A 20,580-nucleotide genomic window follows, 5' to 3' on the forward strand; every position below is an offset into this window, starting at 1 on the left:
TCGAGAGATTCACTAATCCTATGAGATATAACCGTTAGCACATCTGCGGTAGATATTGCAAGACGGAAACCATATTGCGTGTCACTAAGAAGGTTATTTCTGCTGAGGTGGTTGACTATTTTTCTATTTAATATGGATTCCAGCAACTTACTCATGACACACAGGAGACTTATTCGTCTGTACTGAGAGGAAGATGACTTATCACCTGAGTTCTTAAATACAGGGTATACTGATGAGGTTTTTCAGGGAGTCGGAAAGCACTTCTCCTTAAGGCAACGTTTAAACAGTTTCGTAAGTATGGGAGCAAGTTCTGGTTGAAGCTTTTTTAACATGTTCCATTCTTTCTCCTCTAGGATCTTCCGACCACTCCGTCGTATCAGTTAAGATAAAAATGAAATGTAATAAGTCCCCAGACGTACCCCTCCACTGTACTATATATCGATATTCCATGGCTGACTGGGATAGCTTCCGTACATTTATATCTGATCGACCTCTGCATTCCATGTTTAAAAAGGAAGTGTCCTCTATAGTATCAGACCTGACCGAATGGTTAATTGTAGGCATAGACCGATTCATACCATCTAAAAAATTCCAACAAAAACCTACCAGCCAGCCATGGTTCTCCCCAGAATATGCTACTGCCATCGAGCACAGAAATCACTTTTCCCATAGCTACCAACATAATAGATGCACTGAGACTAAAGCTGCTTTCAGGAACGCCAGCAACCACTGTAAAAGAGTAATAAAAAATGCAAGAGAGCTATATGCCCAGTCTGTTAAATCCAAAGTAGCTGATCAGCGGCTTGGTTCCCACCGGTTTTGGCAAATAACAAATAGGATCCTGAACAGAAGTGTGCGTTCTATCCCAACCATTATCAACGGACCTGAGGTCATCTCGTCAGCTTCAGACAATACCAAACTATTTGCCAATAACTTTGCAGCTAATTCTACCCTATGCGACAAAGGCCATCAACTCCCCATATTTCCTCCTATAACACAGAACATGCTATGCAACATACAAATATCCGTGCATGAGGTCGCCAAGCTAATCAAGAACATTGATTCCAGTAAAGCTACTGGCCCTGACGGCATCCCAATTATAGTACAGTTTAATCGAGACATTAAAAAAATGAAAATATCGAAAAAAAGGTTATATTGCACGTATCCGTTATGGAATGAAGTTCTCTGAAAAAAATATTTCACTTAATGTTATCAGTTTTTTTTTTTTTTTTTTTTTTTTACAACGAAAAAACAATTTGTCATGATACCGAGCAAAAGGTTCGACTTTTAGGAAGAAAAGCTAGTATAAAAGATGGGAGGGAGTATCGGCGCTTTACATTGAGTTATCTCCCCGCTGTGTTTTTAACAAATTCCATAATGGCTGACTTCAATGCGCTCTCATAAGAACGTGTTTTTCCGCTGTAAAAAAAACAAAAAAAACTACTCGATCAAATTAAATGAAATTTTTTTTGGAGATCTTCAGTCCAAAACGAATACATACAATATAATTTTTTTTTTTCTTTTTTTTTTTTTTCGATATTTTTATTTTTGAATGTCTTGATTAAACTGTACAAGTACCGATAGTTACAAACTTACATTTTATTTTGCTTCATTCTGTTCATCCATACTTCCTCAAATTAATCGTTAGAAAAAATTATCCCATTTGTTAAATTATTTTTTCTTAGTGGCCCAGGACCTCAATATTTTTCAAGGTTATAAAAAAAAAGTTTCACACTAATGTTTGCAGGTTCGTGTGCGCAAAAAAACTATTAGACTATCACATTTAACATTTTCCCTGATATATTTTTTTCAATTATATTATTTTTTTTGTGAAAATATTAAATAAACAATGCTTAATTCAGTGATAATATTGTTAGTTTGAGAAATTAAGTTTTCTTCGAATTATATTGATTTCATTAACATGGACTTTCGGGCCTTGTTTTCATAATACATAAAAAATATTCAAAAACATTTTTGATTGTTAAAATTTGTGATGAATTATTTAAAAAATAAAAAGCAAGAAATAAATTCATGCGTTTTTTTATTATGTAAAAATATAAAATGTAATGTAAATGTGTTTTTTTTTGTTTACACAAAATTATTAAAAAAAAAAAAATAAATAATGGGTTAATTATTAATAAATACTGAATATTTCATTAGAATTGGTTCCTTTCCTGAATTTTGGTGAATTTTTAATTGATGGGAGGGAGTCAAAATGTTTTTACATTTTGGGAATCGACCATTCATGTACCTATTTACTATGCCTCCCCACGGGACAGAGTTAGACACCAGGGTCGGTTTTTAACGTGGGGAAAAGGTACAAAAATAAAAATTGTCTCAGTCGTGAAGGATTTCTCCTCCACCGAAAGAGAACAAGAAATAGAAGTGCAGCATCTGAAGAACAGATACTACACTTTGAGATATTAAATCTTTTATTCATGTTAAAAAATACAGTCAAAATTAACGATGAACAAAAAATTTAGGCACATGGCCAACTCAAAAGGGGGGATTTTGGGGGTCGTTGGTCATATTTGTCACTCCAGAACTAAACAAAGTCAAAAGTTTCTCCCAGCTAGTATCTTCTTTCACCATAATACCGCATTCACCCTTTCATATTGGGGGACGTCCTAGTAACTCCCAATTTTTAAAACATTTTTTATTGACGTGTAAAAACAAAAAAGATAACAATAAAATGGTACAATAATTCATTTGTGTCGAGGGCGGGGGAAGAAAAAACAAAAGGTGATTAGTAGGACCCTCCCAACCCCGTCTAGTTGATAGACTGCCCGTTCCACTAGGTCTGTAAAAGGAACTTCGCTTCTGCGGGTCAGTCTCTAGGTGGGGATGCCCTCTAGATGGGGGTGAATGGAGAAAAGAAAATTTTTGTGGGTAAGGGATGAAGGTTAGTTTGTATTTCTTTTTCTCCAAGATGGGTAAAATTTAGAGGAAGGGGTGAAAACAAAAATTGCAGGTAAGAGGGGATGGGGATCTTGGAGGCTTCCTAATCGGGGAGGGATGGAACACACACTCAGCTAGCTGAGAGACTACTTGTTTAATTTTACTTTACAGAACTGCGCGTTCCACACCTAGGCGGGGAACACGTATTCAAATTTGGCTCCTCTTCGTACACACAGACTTGCCACATGTATCCATCTTCTGTCAAATGCCGCGGGATGCAGCCTTCTTCTATCACATCTGATCTTCACCCGTAGTTGGTGTTTAAAGAACGTGATCAGATCTTGATCAGAAAAAGACAACACCCCTCGGCAACCTTGCAGACGCGACGTCCAAATCACCATTCTCGCCACGGCCAGGATCGTAACGTAGACCATTTGTCTTTCCCGGTCCCACGGCGGCCTCACGTTGTCCACAACATTGGATACAGTAATTGGGCGAGGATGCTCAGGATCGATGCGAGCCGTCACTCTGCTGACATACGACCAGTACTGGCGGAGTTCGCGGCAATCGAAGAAAGCGTGATCCGTAGTTTCTACGGCCGTTGTCCCACAACGGGGACAATCAGGCGACTCCAAAAACCCGGAACTGCATTGTATGTTGTTGAGTGGAAGTGCATTTCGGGCCAATCGCCAGGTCAGAGAGAACTCCGAATTGTTCCGATGACTCGAACCTGGCGCCCAGCTCCACGTGGAGCGGATCTAACTCTGCTGCCACTCCAAACGCGCGCATAGCGGGTCGTCATCGGCCCCCTTCACTAGATCCCTGTGGAGTTCCCTACGGGTAGCAGTCACAAGGTCACTGGACCTTGGTAGTCGTTTTAGCGCGGCTCGGCACTCTTTCATGTAGGCAGATTCTCCCCACGGCCTGCGACGGCTCTCGATGGAAGGGTCGAGAACGAGGTCGGGGAAGGCGGCAGTAACCACGGGGTGCCACGGTTGGTCATCCTGCATATAGTGGCTCAGGAAGGCCAGCCTCTCAGCATCTCGATGACACTTCAAGTCCGGCATTCCCAAGCCTCCCTCACACGGACGTTGAATACAGACCTGTCTGCTCACCCAGTGTCTTCCTCTGTCCCAAAGGAGCGAGGACAAGAGTTCGACAAGAGCTTTTAGGTGTTGTGCAGGCAGGGGAAGTACGGCCAGTTGGTAAAGGATGAGAGGAAAGACGTAAGTGGCGCACGCCTCAGCTCTACCCTTTAAGGAAAGTTTCCTAGGAAGCCACGAATTGACTGCAGCCTCCACCTTTGACCGTACCTCCAACCAATTCTTGTCAAGCTGGAGACCCAATCCGAACCACACGCCGAGGATCCGGACCGGGCCATCTGTCCAGCTGAAGGGCGCAGGGACGGTTGCGTTGCCACTCCATGCGCCCAACCGCAGTCCTACCGACTTGTTGCGGTTTATCTTGGCCCTCGTGATTCTTTCGTACTGTGTGAGTGCCTCCGACACGACCTCAATGTCTCCGAAGCCCGACACGAAGATCGTGACATCATCGGCGAACGCGGATACCTTGGCAGCTGAGCCGCCAGGCAGAGCCATTCCGCGCAGGGCCGAATTTGCCTCCCCATGTCTCAGCTTGCGAAGAAGAGGCTCCAAAGCCAGGACATAAAGCAGGGGCGACAGTGGACAACCCTGACGAACCGACCGAGAGATAACAAAGGGTTTCGAGCGCTTTCCGTTGACTTGCACGACAGCCATGGGCTGTCGATACATTATGGAAATCCACTTGCAAAAGTCCGGTTTAAAACCGGCGGCCTCTAAGACAGATGCCAGGAAACGATGGTCGACCCTATCGAAAGCTTTGTAGGCACCTGGTATGGGTTTTATATCTGCCCCCTCTATGTATTGTCTGTACTTTGTCAGGTTTTTCTACGGTCTTCCCCCACGCAGACCCTCTTGTTGGTGTTGGTATGGGGTCTTTAGTGGGGTTAGACCGTTTTTGGTCTTTTATGGAGGTCGCCCCTGCCTGTTTATTGGCGACTCTTCCTGCCTCCCCAGATGTCTTGGTCAGTCCTTTTGTGGGAGTGTCACATTTTTGGGCGGCGGCTCCCTTTTTAGTGTCTTTTTCGGGAGCAGCTTCCCATTTTGGGGAGTCAGCCTCTTGGGGAGCATGATCTTTTTTGTTTACTTTGAGGCCATCTGCCCCTTCCTCGTTTGTGAGGTCCAGGCGGTATGCCCCCTCATTTTCTTGATCGGCTCCCCTTTTGGGAGAGCAGCCCTCGTGGGGAGCGCTGTCCCCTTTATTGTCCTTTTGGTCTGGCACCTCCTCCTTTTTGTGGTTGGGGTGAGATGCTACGACCGATTATGGTTTTGCTCCCCTTTGGGGGGAGTCGCCCTCGGGGGGAGCTGTTGTTAAATTTTCCCCCTTCTGGGGAGCGTCCAATGGTGTCATACCCGGGCGGTACGCCCCATCAGCAGTTGTTTTTTCTCCTGTTGGGGATTCGTCCTCTTGGGGAGCAGTAGCCCCCTGGCTGGGGGTATCCATATTGGTGGGCCCCTGGCTGAGAGTATCAATATTGGTGGCCCCCGGGCTGGGGGTGTCCGTTTTGGGTCCCTCTTTTAAAAAATTCACTGAAAAAAGTGACGTGGAATCAGCATCCAAAGTGGGGAGCCGACTTTGGCGCCAAAAAGAGGTGGCGCCAAAAGGCGGCAAGAGGGGAGATAGAACTGAGAGAGGGAGTGGGAAGTTAGTGGAGGGAAGAGAGAAGGTGTTTCCGACCCTCCCTCGCGGGAAGGTCGTAAATTATCAGCTCGGATCCCCCCCCCGTGGGGGAGGGGGGAGAGCAGAGAAAGACAGACAAAGTGGGGGTGCGGACAGAACGCGACCCAAAAAGCTTGTCAGGTGTTCCGGGCACGAGAATGTGTCGCCAGAACAGCACTGCCTCGCACGATGTAGGTATCAGAACAGATGGTATTTATTTGCTCTCCCACCGAGCAAATTAGGCACAAGGCCGACTTTTAATGTGAGGAGTGAAGGGGAAATCGGGACCAACTCCCCGGGGAGTAGGGGAGCTGGATAGTGACAATTGGTATGAAGGGTTGCCCCTACATTGACCAAGGTCTTATATGTGGGGTTGCCCCCACATATGGTCTTTGCTTGCAGTATCTGTCGGAACAGATACTACACTTTGATCTTGTTTATATATTTTATTGAGAAAGAAAAAATTGAACATAAAAAACGTACAAAAAATTCAATTCAACAAAATTAGGCACAAGGCCTTACAAGAAATTGGGAGGGGGAGGGTACAGGGTCTTTTTGACTATGTAACAGATGAGACTTTGAAGTCTTACTCTTGACTGGCAACATTTACCAAAATACCTCAATCACTCTGTGGATCCTAATCTAACTAATAACCCCAGCGTTCAATGTAAAATTTAACTATGTACAATTTGTATATTCATTTCTGTATGTTGTGTGTGCATTTTTTTTTTTTTTTTTTTTGTGTGTGTGTGTGTGTGTATGTGTGAGAAAATAAAGTTTGATTTCATTAGAAAGAGATCTTGAATTAATTGGCATAAAATGTTCGTGGAGTGGGAAAAAACTAATGAAAATGTTCATTTCAAAAATAAGGAAAAAACTACTAATGTGTTGTTAGTAAGACCCCCCTGTACTATTCTATGTGGCTAGATCCCCCACTGTTTTCCGGGGAACCGAAAACAAGCAGAGCATCCCTAATGGGGTTTGGGGAAGTCGCCTTAATGGAGGTGGGAGAAAATAAAGCAACGGATGGAGGGGGTAGGAAGGTGACCTCTGAGTAGGGGGATGACCGGGGGCATCAGAAAATAAAGATGAGGAGCAGGGGGGTTGGGCAGACTCAGAGGTTCTCTAATACCAAAAAATAAAATCAGGAACAGGATCTCATTTGTACCACGAGTCAAGAGTTACTTTACTGAACTTATAATGCTAACCTAGGCGGGATGGGTTCCGTAGGACCCAGCACCGCCCATGCCAGGAGGGAACACGTATTGAAACTTGGCTCCTCGACGGATGCACAAACTAGTGCTGTGCACCCACCTCTTGTCAAATTCCACTCTAGGCAACCCCTTCCAATCGCATCTGATCTTTACTTTAAGCAAATGTTTAAAGTAAACGATCAGATCCCGATCAGGAACAGATGTCCCTTCGTGGACCAACTTGAGGCGTGTGATCCAAATGGTCATGCGCGCTACTGCTAGGATCGCCAGGAAAACCAAACTTTACTCCCTGGGGAACGGCGACTCCATGTTGTACACAAAAGTTCCTACGTCGAGATCGAGCAGACACTCGGCATCGATGCGAGCTGTTACCCCCTCGACGTACTTTAATAGGGGCTGTATCCGGCTGCAACTAAAAAACGCGTGCTCGATTGTTTCGGGCTCGCGTTCGTCACAGCACGGACAGAAGCGGCTGGTATGTTCTTTATATCGGAAAAGTACGTCGAAGAGGGGCAGCGCATTTCGGACCAGTCGCCAAGTCAGGGAGAATTCCGAGTTATTCAGAATCTCCCGTCCCGGCGCCCAACACCATTGAGAACGGACAACCTCCATCGACTATCCCATCCGCCTACAAAGTGGATCCTTCGCGGTCCCCTCCACTAAATCCCGATACAGTTTCTTCCTTGGCTGATCGAGGACATTGGTCCCCGGCAAAGCTCTAAGAGCGGTTCGGCATTCGGAGAAGAACTTGGACTCCCCCTTCGGTCTACGACGACCTTCTACCAAAGGGTTGGGTTTGAGATTGGGAAACGAGTTCTCAACCACAGGGACCCAAGGAGCGTCTACTTCAAGCGAACGACCCAGGAAAGCCAATCTCTCGGCGTTTCTATGACACAAGAGACTGGGCTGACCCAGGCCTCCCTCGCTCGGATTTTGAACACAGACCTCTCTGCAGACATAATGCTTACCTTCGTTCCACAAAAGTGAATCGAGGTGCCCTTGTAAGCGGGTTAGTCGTTCTGCAGGGAGAGGAAGTACAGACAAACGGTAAAGGATGAGCGGAAAGACGTATGTAGCACACGCCTCCGCCCGACCCTTCAAGGACAATTTCCTTCCAATCCAAGTCTTTACTGACGATTTGACCTTAGACTGTACTTCCGACCAATTCTTTTCCAGCTGAAGTCCCGGTCCAAACCAGACCCCGAGAATGCGGACCGGTCCATCGGTCCAGCTGAAAATACCTGGAAGCGAGTTTACCCCGGTCCAGGCCCCCAACCACAGGCCAACAAACTTGCTACGGTTGAAGATGGCCCCTGTTACTTCTTCGTATCGAGCGAGCGCCTCGACCACCGCTTGAACGTCCGTGAGGCAAGACACGAACACGGTGACGTCATCGGCGAACGCGGAAACCCTGGCTCGTGTGCCTCCAGGGAGAGCTATTCCGCGCAGGACTGGTGTAGCCGCCTCGTCCCTTAACTTGCGAAGGAGGGGTTCCAACGCCAGGACATACAACAGAGGCGACAGCGGACAACCCTGTCGCACCGACCGAGAGACAGCGAATGACTTTGACAGCTTACCGTTGATCTGCACCGCTAGCGTCGGCCTGTCATACAGTACAAAGATCCACTTGCGGAAGTCCGGATTAAATCCGGCGGCCTCTAGCACAGATCCTAGGAACTGATGGTCGACCCTATGGAATGCCTTGGACTGATCCAAACTGATCAGCGCGGATTCGGCGTCGTCTTCTGTCCCCTCTATGATCGAGCGTATCAAGTGCAAATTGTCTTGAATCGATCTCCCCTTCACAGCATAAGTCTGGTCCGGTTCGATCAAGTCAGTGATGACAACCTGCAAGCGATTCGCAAGAATCTTTGTCAAAATCTTTAACTCTGTGTTTAGCAGAGTCAAGGGCCTTAAATCATCTTGATCTTGTCCCGAAGGCCAAGAAGATTAAACGACCATTCATGTAACTAAAACTATGTTTTGTCTGTACCTAAGTTCAAGGGAGGTAACTGTTAATATTTTTTAATTTATGAACAATTCTATGATTTTGAGTAGAACAAAAATCACGCTTTCTAATTTTAATTAAAAGAGAGAATTAAATATCTTGGTATTTATCTATATAAAGTTGAGTTTTTCTTGCACTTACATTGATATTAAAAGCCTACTTTTTCTATATAAAATTATTAAAACAAACTTAATATAATCAGTCATGGATATGCGGACGACTACATCAAGGCTAACTAATTTTAATATTTTTTTGAAAAATGAATTTCATTAATTATTCATTTCGGTCCCCCCGATTTATCGGAGAGGGACCTATGTTTTCAGTGGCGTCCGTATGTCCGTCCATTATTCTGGGCGATTGCCAGATAATCGTCCATTAGTTTTTCTTGAAATTTTGCCGCAAATTGTATTTCATTAAATAGATGTGCACAGTAAAAAAAAGTTTTCTTGCAAAAATTTTCATTGTGGCCCCAGGGGCTCAAAAGAGGTAAAAAATGGCACATTTTTGCCCCCATAACTTTTGCTAAAAACACCCCTTTTTGTGGCTCTTTTTTTACGTTCTCAACAATAACTTGACATGTCTGACTATATAGTGGTTTTTCATGGTGGTCAACTCAAATATACATGTGTTAAGGCCTGAAACTGCACCATTAACCATTTACAGTGGGATTCGGTGTCCCCAGAGGCTTAAAAGAGGTAAAAAATGCCCCAAAATGGCCCAAAATGACATTTTTTGCCTCATAGCGTTTGATTCATCCATTAGATTTTCCTGAAACTTGGCCAAAATGTCGAGACCATTATTCTTAATATAAATTCAATATGGATGACCCTGGCATAATTCTGGATTTTAGGGCTAAAAAAAAAAAAAGTGTTTGGGCTCTTTTTCATATTACTCAAAACCTTAATATGAATGTCTACATAGTGGTTTTCCATGGTGCTGAATTCAAATATACATGTCTCAAGGCATGAAACTGCATCGTTTTTTCCATTTTCTCTGGGATTCGGAGCTCAAAAAGGTAAACAAATGCTCCAAAATTCCAAAACAATAACACTTTTTACCCCATAACTTTTGCCCCATCCATTAGATTTTTCTGAAACTTGGCGAAAATGTGAAGGCAACGTTGGCCCTTCACACTTGTCACATTCATCATGTCTTCACTATTTTTTGTGGCGTCATCTCACATGCAACACCAGAGGAGGACCATGCACGCATGGCTTGTTTTTATGGTTTCTTATTGGATGATTGGTATCATTTAACTTTTACGCTCAATTCTATTTATGCATATTTTCTACATTATGTATAATTGCATAGCATTTATGATGGAAAAAATTCTAGCAAATGTACATGTGTGTGTGTGTATGTGTGTGTATATATATATATATATATATATATATATATATATATATATATATTAGCTTAGTGCGTTAAAAGAAAAGAGTGAACTCAATTGTATAAGAGGAGGCTTATCTCAACAATATAAAGCTCAACAAGTATCATTGGAGCTTATATAGGAGAACAAAAGGAATGGGAAATGAAGTCACAAAACTATATATTGGTAAATATAGATTGGTTCATTTATTCAATAACTGAATACAAACAATTAGTTGGGGGATAGAAGGGACTCTTTATGCCAAGGCATTTCGGAGCCTAATGCTTCTCATCAGAAGAGTAGAGAAGATGCTAGGCGACAGTGGGGATTCCTAATGAATCCCACGCTAGACATTACACCCCCACTATGTTACCTAGAATCCGGAATAAATTCATGCGTTTTTTTATTACTTAAAAATATAACTTTAGTAAAAGTATAATAACCATTAGGCCAGCTTGGCATGATTTAAAAAAAATTGTTTTCAAACCTAGTTATTCTTAACATAAGTAATCTGTCATGTGAACCATTCACGAGTGTGCGTTCATGAAACAGTTGACAAACAGATAAATATCCAATGATCCTCCCACGTACCAATTTTTCAATTTTGACCCTTTTTTCCAGATGAAAACCGATTTAAAAGTTTTCCACATGTCTGAATACCCTTTATACAAAGTTTCAAGTCTGTAGACCAAAAATACATTGAGTATATTGGTTGAGAAGTGACCTCACACACATTCTAGCTAATTTGCATATTCTGTTAATTTTAAGTCTACAAATTCGAAATTTGATATACAGGGTACTGAGATTTGAGAAAATCTTTGTGATCGGTTTTCGGTCAGAAATTTGGCTGTTAAGGGGTCAAAGTTCAACGATTTGACCTTTGAAAACTTTACCAAACTCCTCCGCCAATTTTGAGTCTAAACACTTGAAATTTTACATAAAGGGTATTCAGAGATAGGGCAAGCTTTTTAATCGGTTTGGGTCGAAAATTTTTAGTTACTAATATATAAATGTATGTATGTTTGCATGTCTGCCTAAAACTTTCGACAAAGCGACGGATTTTACCAAGATCAGCATCGTTTTGAAGTTCGACCTTTCAGACGACAAATATCGAAAAATTGGCTAAAAAACATTAATATCTTCACCTTCAACTGGGCAGTTTTCTATAGGGGGGGAGTCGCTTTTTCGTTGATATTTTTGAAAGTCATCCTCTCCTTTCGATTCTCTAGCCTTAATTTAAACACAAGTCACTCCCAGTTTGGCAGTGATCGTAACAGCAAAGATGTCAGGTTTTTTTCCCGTTCTTTTCCTCCTTCGCGGTACGAGTTTGAGCCTGCCTTCCTACTACCACTTTTTTTTTTTTTGCTCAACATACACATACAAACACTCGGGCAACGCCGGGCTGAATTGCTAGTATATATATATATATATATATATATATATATATAATCTGTGTGTATGTGCCTGTCTGTCTGTCTGTATGTATATATAGAGAAAGAAAGAGAGGATTGGTATAATTGAAGAAACATATGCCCACACACACACACGTGTGTGTGTGTGTGTATATATATATATATATATATATATATATATATATATATATAATATATTATTTTAAAAATACAACTGGATTCAGCCACTCTGATGAGTCGTAGACGATGAAACACGTGTCAGTGGATAATTATATTTTAAAAATAATATATATATTATATATATATATATATATATATATATATATATATATATGTATAAAATTTATTATTTTTAAAATATAATTATCCACTGACACGTGTTTCGTCGTCTATGACTCATCAGAGTGGCTGAATCCAGTTATATTTTAATAATAATATATACACCGCTCCCTATGTGGGGTAGCAAATTGGTTAAAGGGAAAATTATTCCCAACTCGCATTTAGGTAAAAATGCACTTTCGTAAATAATTGAATTCATTCAAAACATATCGATAAAACCAAAACAAACAACATCTATATATATATATATATATATATATATTTTTTCCTAGAAATTTGGGTGTTTGGTGTATTGATATTCATATTAAAAACCCTGTTTTCTATTTATTTAAAAAGAAAATGCAACTTTGTTATACATTGGCCGGGGAATTGCATTCATTTGCAAAAGATCTAATTTGCATATTCTTTTAAACATTCATTTTAATTCCTTATTAGTTTTTTCAATTTTCTCATGGGATGATATTTTAGATTATTTATGCTTGCGAAATATTTGCATTAAAAGGTTATAGTAAATACAAGCCTCTTTCTATATTTATGTATGCATATATATATTTGTTTAAAAATTTTGCCTACCAAACTCTTTTGTCAGTTTTTGGTCTACAGACATGAAACTTAGTATATAAGGTATTCAAACACATGGGAAAATCGGTGCAAAAGTGTGAAAATTTAAATAAATGGAATTTGCCAAGTGAAGGTTGAACGATGGCACTATGAATATGCATGCGTAACGTAATAACTATCGGTTCATGTTTTTCATTTTTATCATTGCAGCAAACATGTCTTCATAGCTCAGGCATTAACATCAAAGGAAAGAGTAAATCGTAAGCTAAACGTTTTGGTTTCGATTCTCAATGGTGGCGCACGAGTCATTTTTTAAAAAACTTTTTAAATCATTGCTATATATTGGGTTCGATATAATATAATAATATAAATCTCACCTGTTTGTTTAAATGTATGCATGTTTGTATGTCTGCCTAAAACTTTCGACAGAGGTGACGGATTTTCACGAGATCGGTATTGTTTTGAAGCTCGAACATTCGGATGACAAGTATTGAAAAATTGGTTAAAAACCATTCATTCCTCCACCCTCAGCTGGGCACTTTTCTACAAAGAAAGGTCGCTTTTTTTTTCGCTGATATTTTCGAAAGTCATCGTCTCTTTTCGATTTATTAGCCTTGATTTAAACCTTCGCCACTTCCGGTTTGGTGATAGACGCAACGGCGTAGACGTTGCGTTTTTTTTTTTTCACGTTCTTTTCCTCCTTCGCTATACGGGTTCGAGTCTGCCTGCCTACTACCACTTTTTTTGCTCAACACACACCTCCAAACACTCGGGGAAACGCCGGGCACCCAGGCTAGTATACTAATAAATACGAAATCTGCATTAATCAAAATATCATTAATTGTATCTTACGACTGGGCAATGCCGGACGGCCTGCTAGTGTGTGTGTGTATGTATATATACTTCATAATAAAGTTATCCAATACATCTACTGGTGTAGAAACCCAGTGATACTTGGTCTTTCAAAATATTATTAGCTAGCTATATATATATATATATATATATATATATATAGTGTACAGAAAGTTGTTAGATGAGACAAGTCATTCATACCGTCGGTTTCAAGCCTGATAGTTAGGACCGTTTAAGATATCCTTATCAAACTCTCTTCAGCCAATATTTGTCTCAGAAGAGTGTTTGATAAGGATATCTTAAACGGTCCTATCAGGCTTGAAACCGACGGTACCAATGTCTTGTCTCATCTAACAACTTTATGTACACAAAATATAAATACGCTCTTATATTTCGGATTTTCCTTTTAATTGAGCACTGCTGGATTTCTTTTTCCAAAAAAAACTAATCATATATATATATTTCATTTATACAAAAAAACGGCTACATATGTGCATACATGTTTCTGTAATTTCCCATTAGAGAAATTACGTCATCGACAAGCGATATCCTTGGCCTGATGAAGTGATTTCTCTAACCGGAAATTACAGAAACATGTCTGCACATATGTAGCCGTTTGTTGTTGTTGTTGTTAAATGAATTTTTTTACATAGGAGTCACCACTTATCAAGGCCCGGAGGCCACTCGAGGATAAGGGTTATAGAGTGTACAGTAATCAATGGGATAATATTGTAGTAATGAATCATTAGTAATGGGTATATATGCTGATGACACTGCACTCTATGGCAGGCACGACAGGAAGACGAATAAACACATTTCTAAAGAAATGGCAGAAACACTAGAGGAAGACCTCCTATCTATAGTGGAATGGGGACAAAAGTGGTTGGTCGCGTTCAATGCTGCCAAGACTAAACTAGTTTCATTCAATAATTACAAGAAACCCTCTCTACCACCCATAGCAATGGCCAACGACTCTTTATCTGAGAGTCCATCTTTCAAACTCCTTGGCCTAACGTTCACAGGAAACATGAATTGGAACAATTACATTGAAGGCATTGCCAGGGCCGCTGCAAGAAAGGTGGGCTCTCTCTACCGTGCTAGAAAACTACTAACACCCGAAAGTATCCTGTACCTCTATAAGGCCACCATTCGCTCATGTATGGAGTATTGCTGTCACATCTGGGCTGGTGCATCTGCTACTAGTCTCTTGCTCCTTGACAAGGTTCAAAAGAGAGTCGCAAACCTGATAGGCCCTGAACTGGCATCTAAGCTTCAGCCTCTGTCCCATCGACGAAATGTTGCATCCCTCTGCCTTTTCTACAAGTATTTTAGTGGTGAATTCTCTGACGAACTGCAATCACTTGTGCCCCCACAACGTGAGCACCCTCGACAAACCCGACAGGCTGCTAAATCCCACCCCCACACTGTAGAGATTCCTAGATGTAGAAGATCTTTTTACTCCAATAGTTTCTTCCCCAGAACCGCTAGACTTTGGAATTCCATTCCAGGTCCCTGCTTCCCCAACAGTACTGACGTGCAGAAGTTCAAGTGTAACGTGAACCGACATCTTGCTACCCAAATCCCTACATAGTACCCCAGTAGTTGTTGCCTCTGATAGTAGCCCCCTACACCAAAGTGGCAATTTGCCTTGTTTGGGGTGAAAATGTAATAAAAAAAAAAAATTAAAAAAAAAAAAAAAAAAATGGAAATTTGGTAAATTGGATTACTTAAGGGGGCGGTTCATCAGGAATTTGTTTACGTTGGACTTGAAGACAACCAAGTTGTAGTCAGCTGGGAAGAGAGTTCCACAATCGTGCAGTTCCAAGAAAGAAGTTTTTTTCATGGAATCTACGTTTTGATTTAGGCACAGATAAAGAGTGGGGAAAATTATTGACAGTAGTTTCAGCTAGACTAGTATTTTTCGTGAAAGATTGGCGATGCTCTATGAACTCATTGAGCACTTTTTTGGTAGACATATGTTTCAGTGGATGTACTTCTAGCAAACTAATTCAAACTACCACTAATATATATATATATATATATATATATATATATATATATATATATATATGCGTTTTATTTTTTATTACCGTATCTTTCTGTTTATTGTTTCAGCTACCAGGCCGTTTTTTTTTTGGCCGTCTGTAGCTTCCTCAGACTTTTAAAAGCCTGAGGAAGAAAAAGAAATTGCCTGGTAGCTGAAACAATAATGTAACTTAACAGAAAGATACGGTAATAAAAAATAAAACGCATATTTGCTCTACAACAGTATTGAGCACTTTTTTCAGTTTTTATTAATTACCGTTTCCACTATATATATATATATATATATATATATATATATATATATATAATCTCAAAATGATCTAATTTGATGATATCGGTTGCTTTATATTTGTGTTTCTTCGTATCCTTTTTTATGCCTAAATTTCGAACTTCTTAATAACTCTACTTTCTACAAAATGAACCTCATGTCCATGAAAAATACTCTAGACTATATTTCCCAAGAACTAAATAGTCGTGTATATCTCTCGCGCGCGCGCACACACACACACACATCGACGAGCCGAAATCAAAACTGTCGTTAAAATCGTCTCGCCCCTCCCCTCGGATTCATTAAATATTTAATTATCAATGTAACATATCCCAACATTTGTGTGTAGAGTTGCCACAAAGGCAGAACAACAAAAATGAATGATTATTATCGTATAAACAACTCCTCCCCCTCCTCCATTTCTATGTACGAGACTTGGATTGGTTAATTAAACTAAAGGCATTTTGCTTATCTTCTTTACGTTTATGTTTAATTATGAAATTATGCAACCATTTCTTGCGTGTCTGTGTTTTTCTCGCCTCGACGTCACTTTCGCATTAATTGAATCGAAAATTTCTTGAAATATAAAAATAAATGCCGTAGGTTAAAACACTAAAATACACATTTTTAAATCCCTCCCCCCTAGGCATATTATCACTGAACCGTAAGTGGGCTACTTCTGCGATAGAGTACAAGGGGGGGGGGCAACAAGGTATTTGTTCTCAGTACGGACGTGGAGCAGGGAGGGAATTCCAAAAGTAAAGAGTAATTTAATTACGAAATTAATTCTACTAGAATGCATTTCGTCTCTGTACAATGTACAGAGACGTCGGCTATTTTGATCTTTTGTTAATGTTAATAGACGCAAATTTCATACCAGTCGATGATACGTCCTTGGCAATCAGTCCGGCGGCAGAGGAGGGTGCCCTGTTGTAGCATTTTCTGGCACTGCTCTGTCGGGTTGCTGAATGCTGCGTAGTTCACTTCTAGAAGATCCACTTTCTCTCACTTTAGTTTCCCGCGCTTTGAGAAGGAATTACTTTATTGCTAATCGACCGACAGACATTGCCAAGGAATGCTGATGGAGCTGCTCAGGCATTTTTAACAAGCCAGGGTGCTCTTATGACTTTTTAATTCCCATCACTTCCCAACCTTGTGTTACATCTTCCCAAGGTGGATAAAGATAAATAAAATAGTTGAAAAAAAAAAAAAAAAAAGTAACGAATTAGTGATCTTTCAAAATCTGAAAAGGATTTGGAAGTCTATAAACTGTCGAACAGAAAGCTATTTTAATTGGTTTTAACACTCTTAGCGAGGATATAATTAAATTTAATTGTCAGAATTCTAAAATAATATTTTGGTTAAAAAAATAAAACAGTAAAAATCTGTAAGCAAAATAAAATAAAAGTGAAGACACCCAGGCAACTTCGGGTAGGTATAACACGTATAAATAATTAAAATGTTGAGTCTGTGTGTGTGAACTGGCTTAATTTTCTTGCCTGGGCCCAAGAGAAGATTATTTGTGGAAAGACGGAGAGCAAAGAGAGGAAATGTAAAACAAGAGACGGGGTGGGGTCAAGATAGAGAGTGCGTGCGTGTGTACGTGCGCTTGGAAGGGGGTGGGTAATAAAGAGAGAGAAAAGAATAGAGTGCGACACACAGACGGAGGTTTTTGGTTTTTTGTCAAGAGAAGGAGGAAACTGAAGTTAATTTTTTGTATTTTTTTTTCTTTCTTAAATGTCCCACAACAAGAGAAAAGTGAAACTCGCGTCGTTATTTATTTTTTTTTCTTTTGGGTCTGTTTTAAAAGTATGAAAATTCGAATTTTTTATGTCGCCCAGTTTTGGTTTTTTAAAAAAAATAATCTGAAATTTATATACATGTATACACTTTGCTTTTGCTTTTAACACACCCTCTTTGATTTTGGTATTTAACAACTGCCCTGGAATTATTAAGAAAATGGACCTTTCAATCGTGTTACTCTCCAGCCATAAATCGCCACAAAAACAAGAACGTTGGACGAAAATGAGTAAGTTTGCGCCAGGAGAAAGAAAAGAAAAAAAAAATGTCAAGGATCACTTCCTCGTATTTTTCTTTCTTTTCTTTTTATTGGCCCTTTTTTATATATCTTATTTATTTCCCTAAAATAGACAACAAAAACTGATTATTAGACGGCCAAAATAGAAAAGAAAGGGATGTTCTCAGCGCAGGTCATTTTGTAATCAATTACAAAAAAGGGGGAGGTGTTTATTCCGTCAGATTTTTTTTGTGTGTTTTAAAAGTATGTCAAAGAAATTAGTTTCTTTTTATTTTTATTAACTAAAGTTAAACTTGCTAACCGAATTTTAACCTACATTAATTTATTTTACTTGTATTTTTCTAGTCTTAACATATTTTCTGCACTTTGTTTAAAAACAAGTGCGTGTTGTTGACGGAATAATAATCTTCCTGGTGTTGTAAACTAACTTTTACTAAACTTAACAATTCGCATTTTTGTTTTGGGTTGTTTAACTGTGTATTTCTTTTGGATTATTATTATTATTATTATTATTATTATTATTTATTTCCATAATTATTATAACCGTTAAAAAAAAGACTTTAATTTTGAATGCTTTTTTTTCTTGTGCGAAGTTTTTTCTTTGTAACACTAAAAACTAAATTTAAATAAAATAATTTGATAAATATTTTTAAATATTTTTCTTCTTTAAAACAAAAAAGAGCTTCAAGTGTTGCCAACCCCCACCCTGAAAATTACATTGTCAAACGATTTTTTTTTTTACCGCAACTCATATTATTAAACATTTTTTTTTTTTCCGACAGGTGAATTTGAATTTGTAGATTAATACCCTTCGTTGACCCCCCCCCTCCGTTCTACTTTTTTAGTCGATTACATGTGAAGATTCAAAAGTTCACAAAAAAAACAAAACAAAACAAACAAACAAAAAAACAAATTAATAAAAAAAAAAAAACAACGTAAAATGAGCCTTTCGGCACTTCTGCATTTATCGACCCGCGATTTCTACGAAGTTACTCAAGTTACTCGGGTGTAACCGGCAGGTAACGGAAAGAACCGGGAACGGTCGACAAATAGTTTTCTGGATATTTTTCCCAATGTATTACTTTATGAATTTCAGTGGTCGTCGCCATTCTTAACAAGGAGTGGGGGATGGGTATAATTTTTTTTATATATATAGTAAGGCTCGCTCGACGGTTTCCGGTTCTTCCCGTCATCTGCCGGACCCACTCGATTAACTTCGTGGAAATCGTGGGTCGATAAATGCAGAAGCACCTATTTTTCACCACTAGGCAATCATTAATCAATGCTAAGTCCAAGTAACAAGATCGTAAAATCACGTAATCGCCTAAAAAAGAAAACAACTTTCCCGGTAATATCCAAGATCAGTGCTCGGAAAAATCAAGCTACCCTGAAGTGGATACGGTTGATTATAGAACCGAACAGTTACGAATTCAATACACGAAAAATGAAACCATATATTTATTTAAAAAAAATTACTTTAGTTTTAACACTTGTGTTATCACTAAACAAAGAAATTACTTTAAAAACAAACTTGTATTATCAAATAATAAAATATTTTATTCCAAAAAAATTTAGTTTTAACACTTGTTTTATAACGAAACAACAAAATTTAATTATATAAATATATTTATTATAAAGTCTCTTTAATATTTTTTTTTTCGTCATAAAACAAGTGTTGGCGCTTCTACGGAATTGGGACGAGATTTTGAAGTCGATAAATGTAGTTTTCAGATTAAAAAACAAACAAACAATGGTTTCAACTGATTTTCTTTGTCAATAATGTTCCAATGGTAGCTTCCAAATTATGCAGTCGAAATTACCTGAATATTACTGAATAATTAAACTAAACAACTTTAATCGTGTTAGCAGGTGAGAAGTTGCCGCCATCTTGTTTAAATCAAAACGGAAAATTACCCCCCCCCGTTTGAACTCTCCTATGTTTTATGATCGTTTTCATCAAATTCTATATTTTATTTTTTCATAAATTTTGGATATAATCATCTTAAAAAATACGAGGAATACGTAGATACCATTTTTTTTTTTTCGTGTGCAATTCAGTTTTACGATTTCCGAAATTTCGTCCCAATAGTGTAGAAGCGCCCAAGTGTTAAAACTAAATTTTTATGAATAAAGTATTTGCATTATTATTTGATAATATGAAGTTTAAAAAATTTTTTTTTTTCTTTGTGTGATAACACAAGAACTGTTAAAGCTTAAATAAATGTATGGTTTCGTTTTTCGTGTTCTGACTTCGTTCCGTTTCCACTTCTGGTAGCTTAACTTTTCCGAGCACTGATCTTGGATATTACCACTTCCCTCTCCAACAAAACAAAAGCATAGGATTTACCTTCTATAGCAAAAAAGTAAAAAGGTTAACTAAACTGCCTTTAAACGTTACAATGGCCTAGAAATGAAACCACTCCACTGTGTCGATGTGTAAACTGATCTCCCACTCTAAATTCTAAAAAAAAAGTTGTGCTTTTTAAGAAAATTCGGGGTCCTGAAGGAATTCCACTACAAAAAAAAAGCTGAATCAAGTTTTGAGGCTTCTACACAATACGAACCAAATTAGATCGATTTAGCAAATGAAAATTTAAGATAAAAAAAATAAAAATCAACAATTCGATTAGTATTGTGTATCGTTAAGATTTGCCAGTCTCAGTATTGTTCATTGATTTTTATTTTCGACAGATTTTTCAGTGTTTACACATAATTGCCTAAAATAGTAGATTCTCATTTACGGAGTAGTAATGATTCAATCTACAAATTCCTGTTAATATTTTAAAACAATCTTCTCTATATAAAGGTCCTGGAT

At 39.0% G+C, this 20,580-nt stretch overlaps 1 protein-coding gene across 5 annotated transcripts in view; it reads left to right on the forward strand.

Moving 5' to 3' along the window:
- Positions 1 to 20,580, forward strand: part of LOC145242716 (uncharacterized) — an 82,029-nt gene that overhangs the window by 18,996 nt on the left and 42,453 nt on the right. For 2 of the 5 annotated variants that reach the window (XM_080105857.1, XM_080105856.1), the window contains exon 1: positions 16,857 to 17,756. The exons of the other annotated variants lie outside the window; for them this stretch is intronic. The gene's annotated coding sequence lies outside the window, so the exon portion shown is untranslated. Of the gene's footprint in view, positions 1 to 16,856; positions 17,757 to 20,580 lie in introns of those variants that run through there. 5 annotated transcript variants of the gene reach the window in all.

This window comes from Euprymna scolopes, chromosome 21 (genome assembly GCF_053919585.1).
Source record: "Euprymna scolopes isolate OS-2025 chromosome 21, ASM5391958v1, whole genome shotgun sequence".
Lineage (NCBI taxonomy): Eukaryota > Metazoa > Mollusca > Cephalopoda > Sepiida > Sepiolidae > Euprymna > Euprymna scolopes.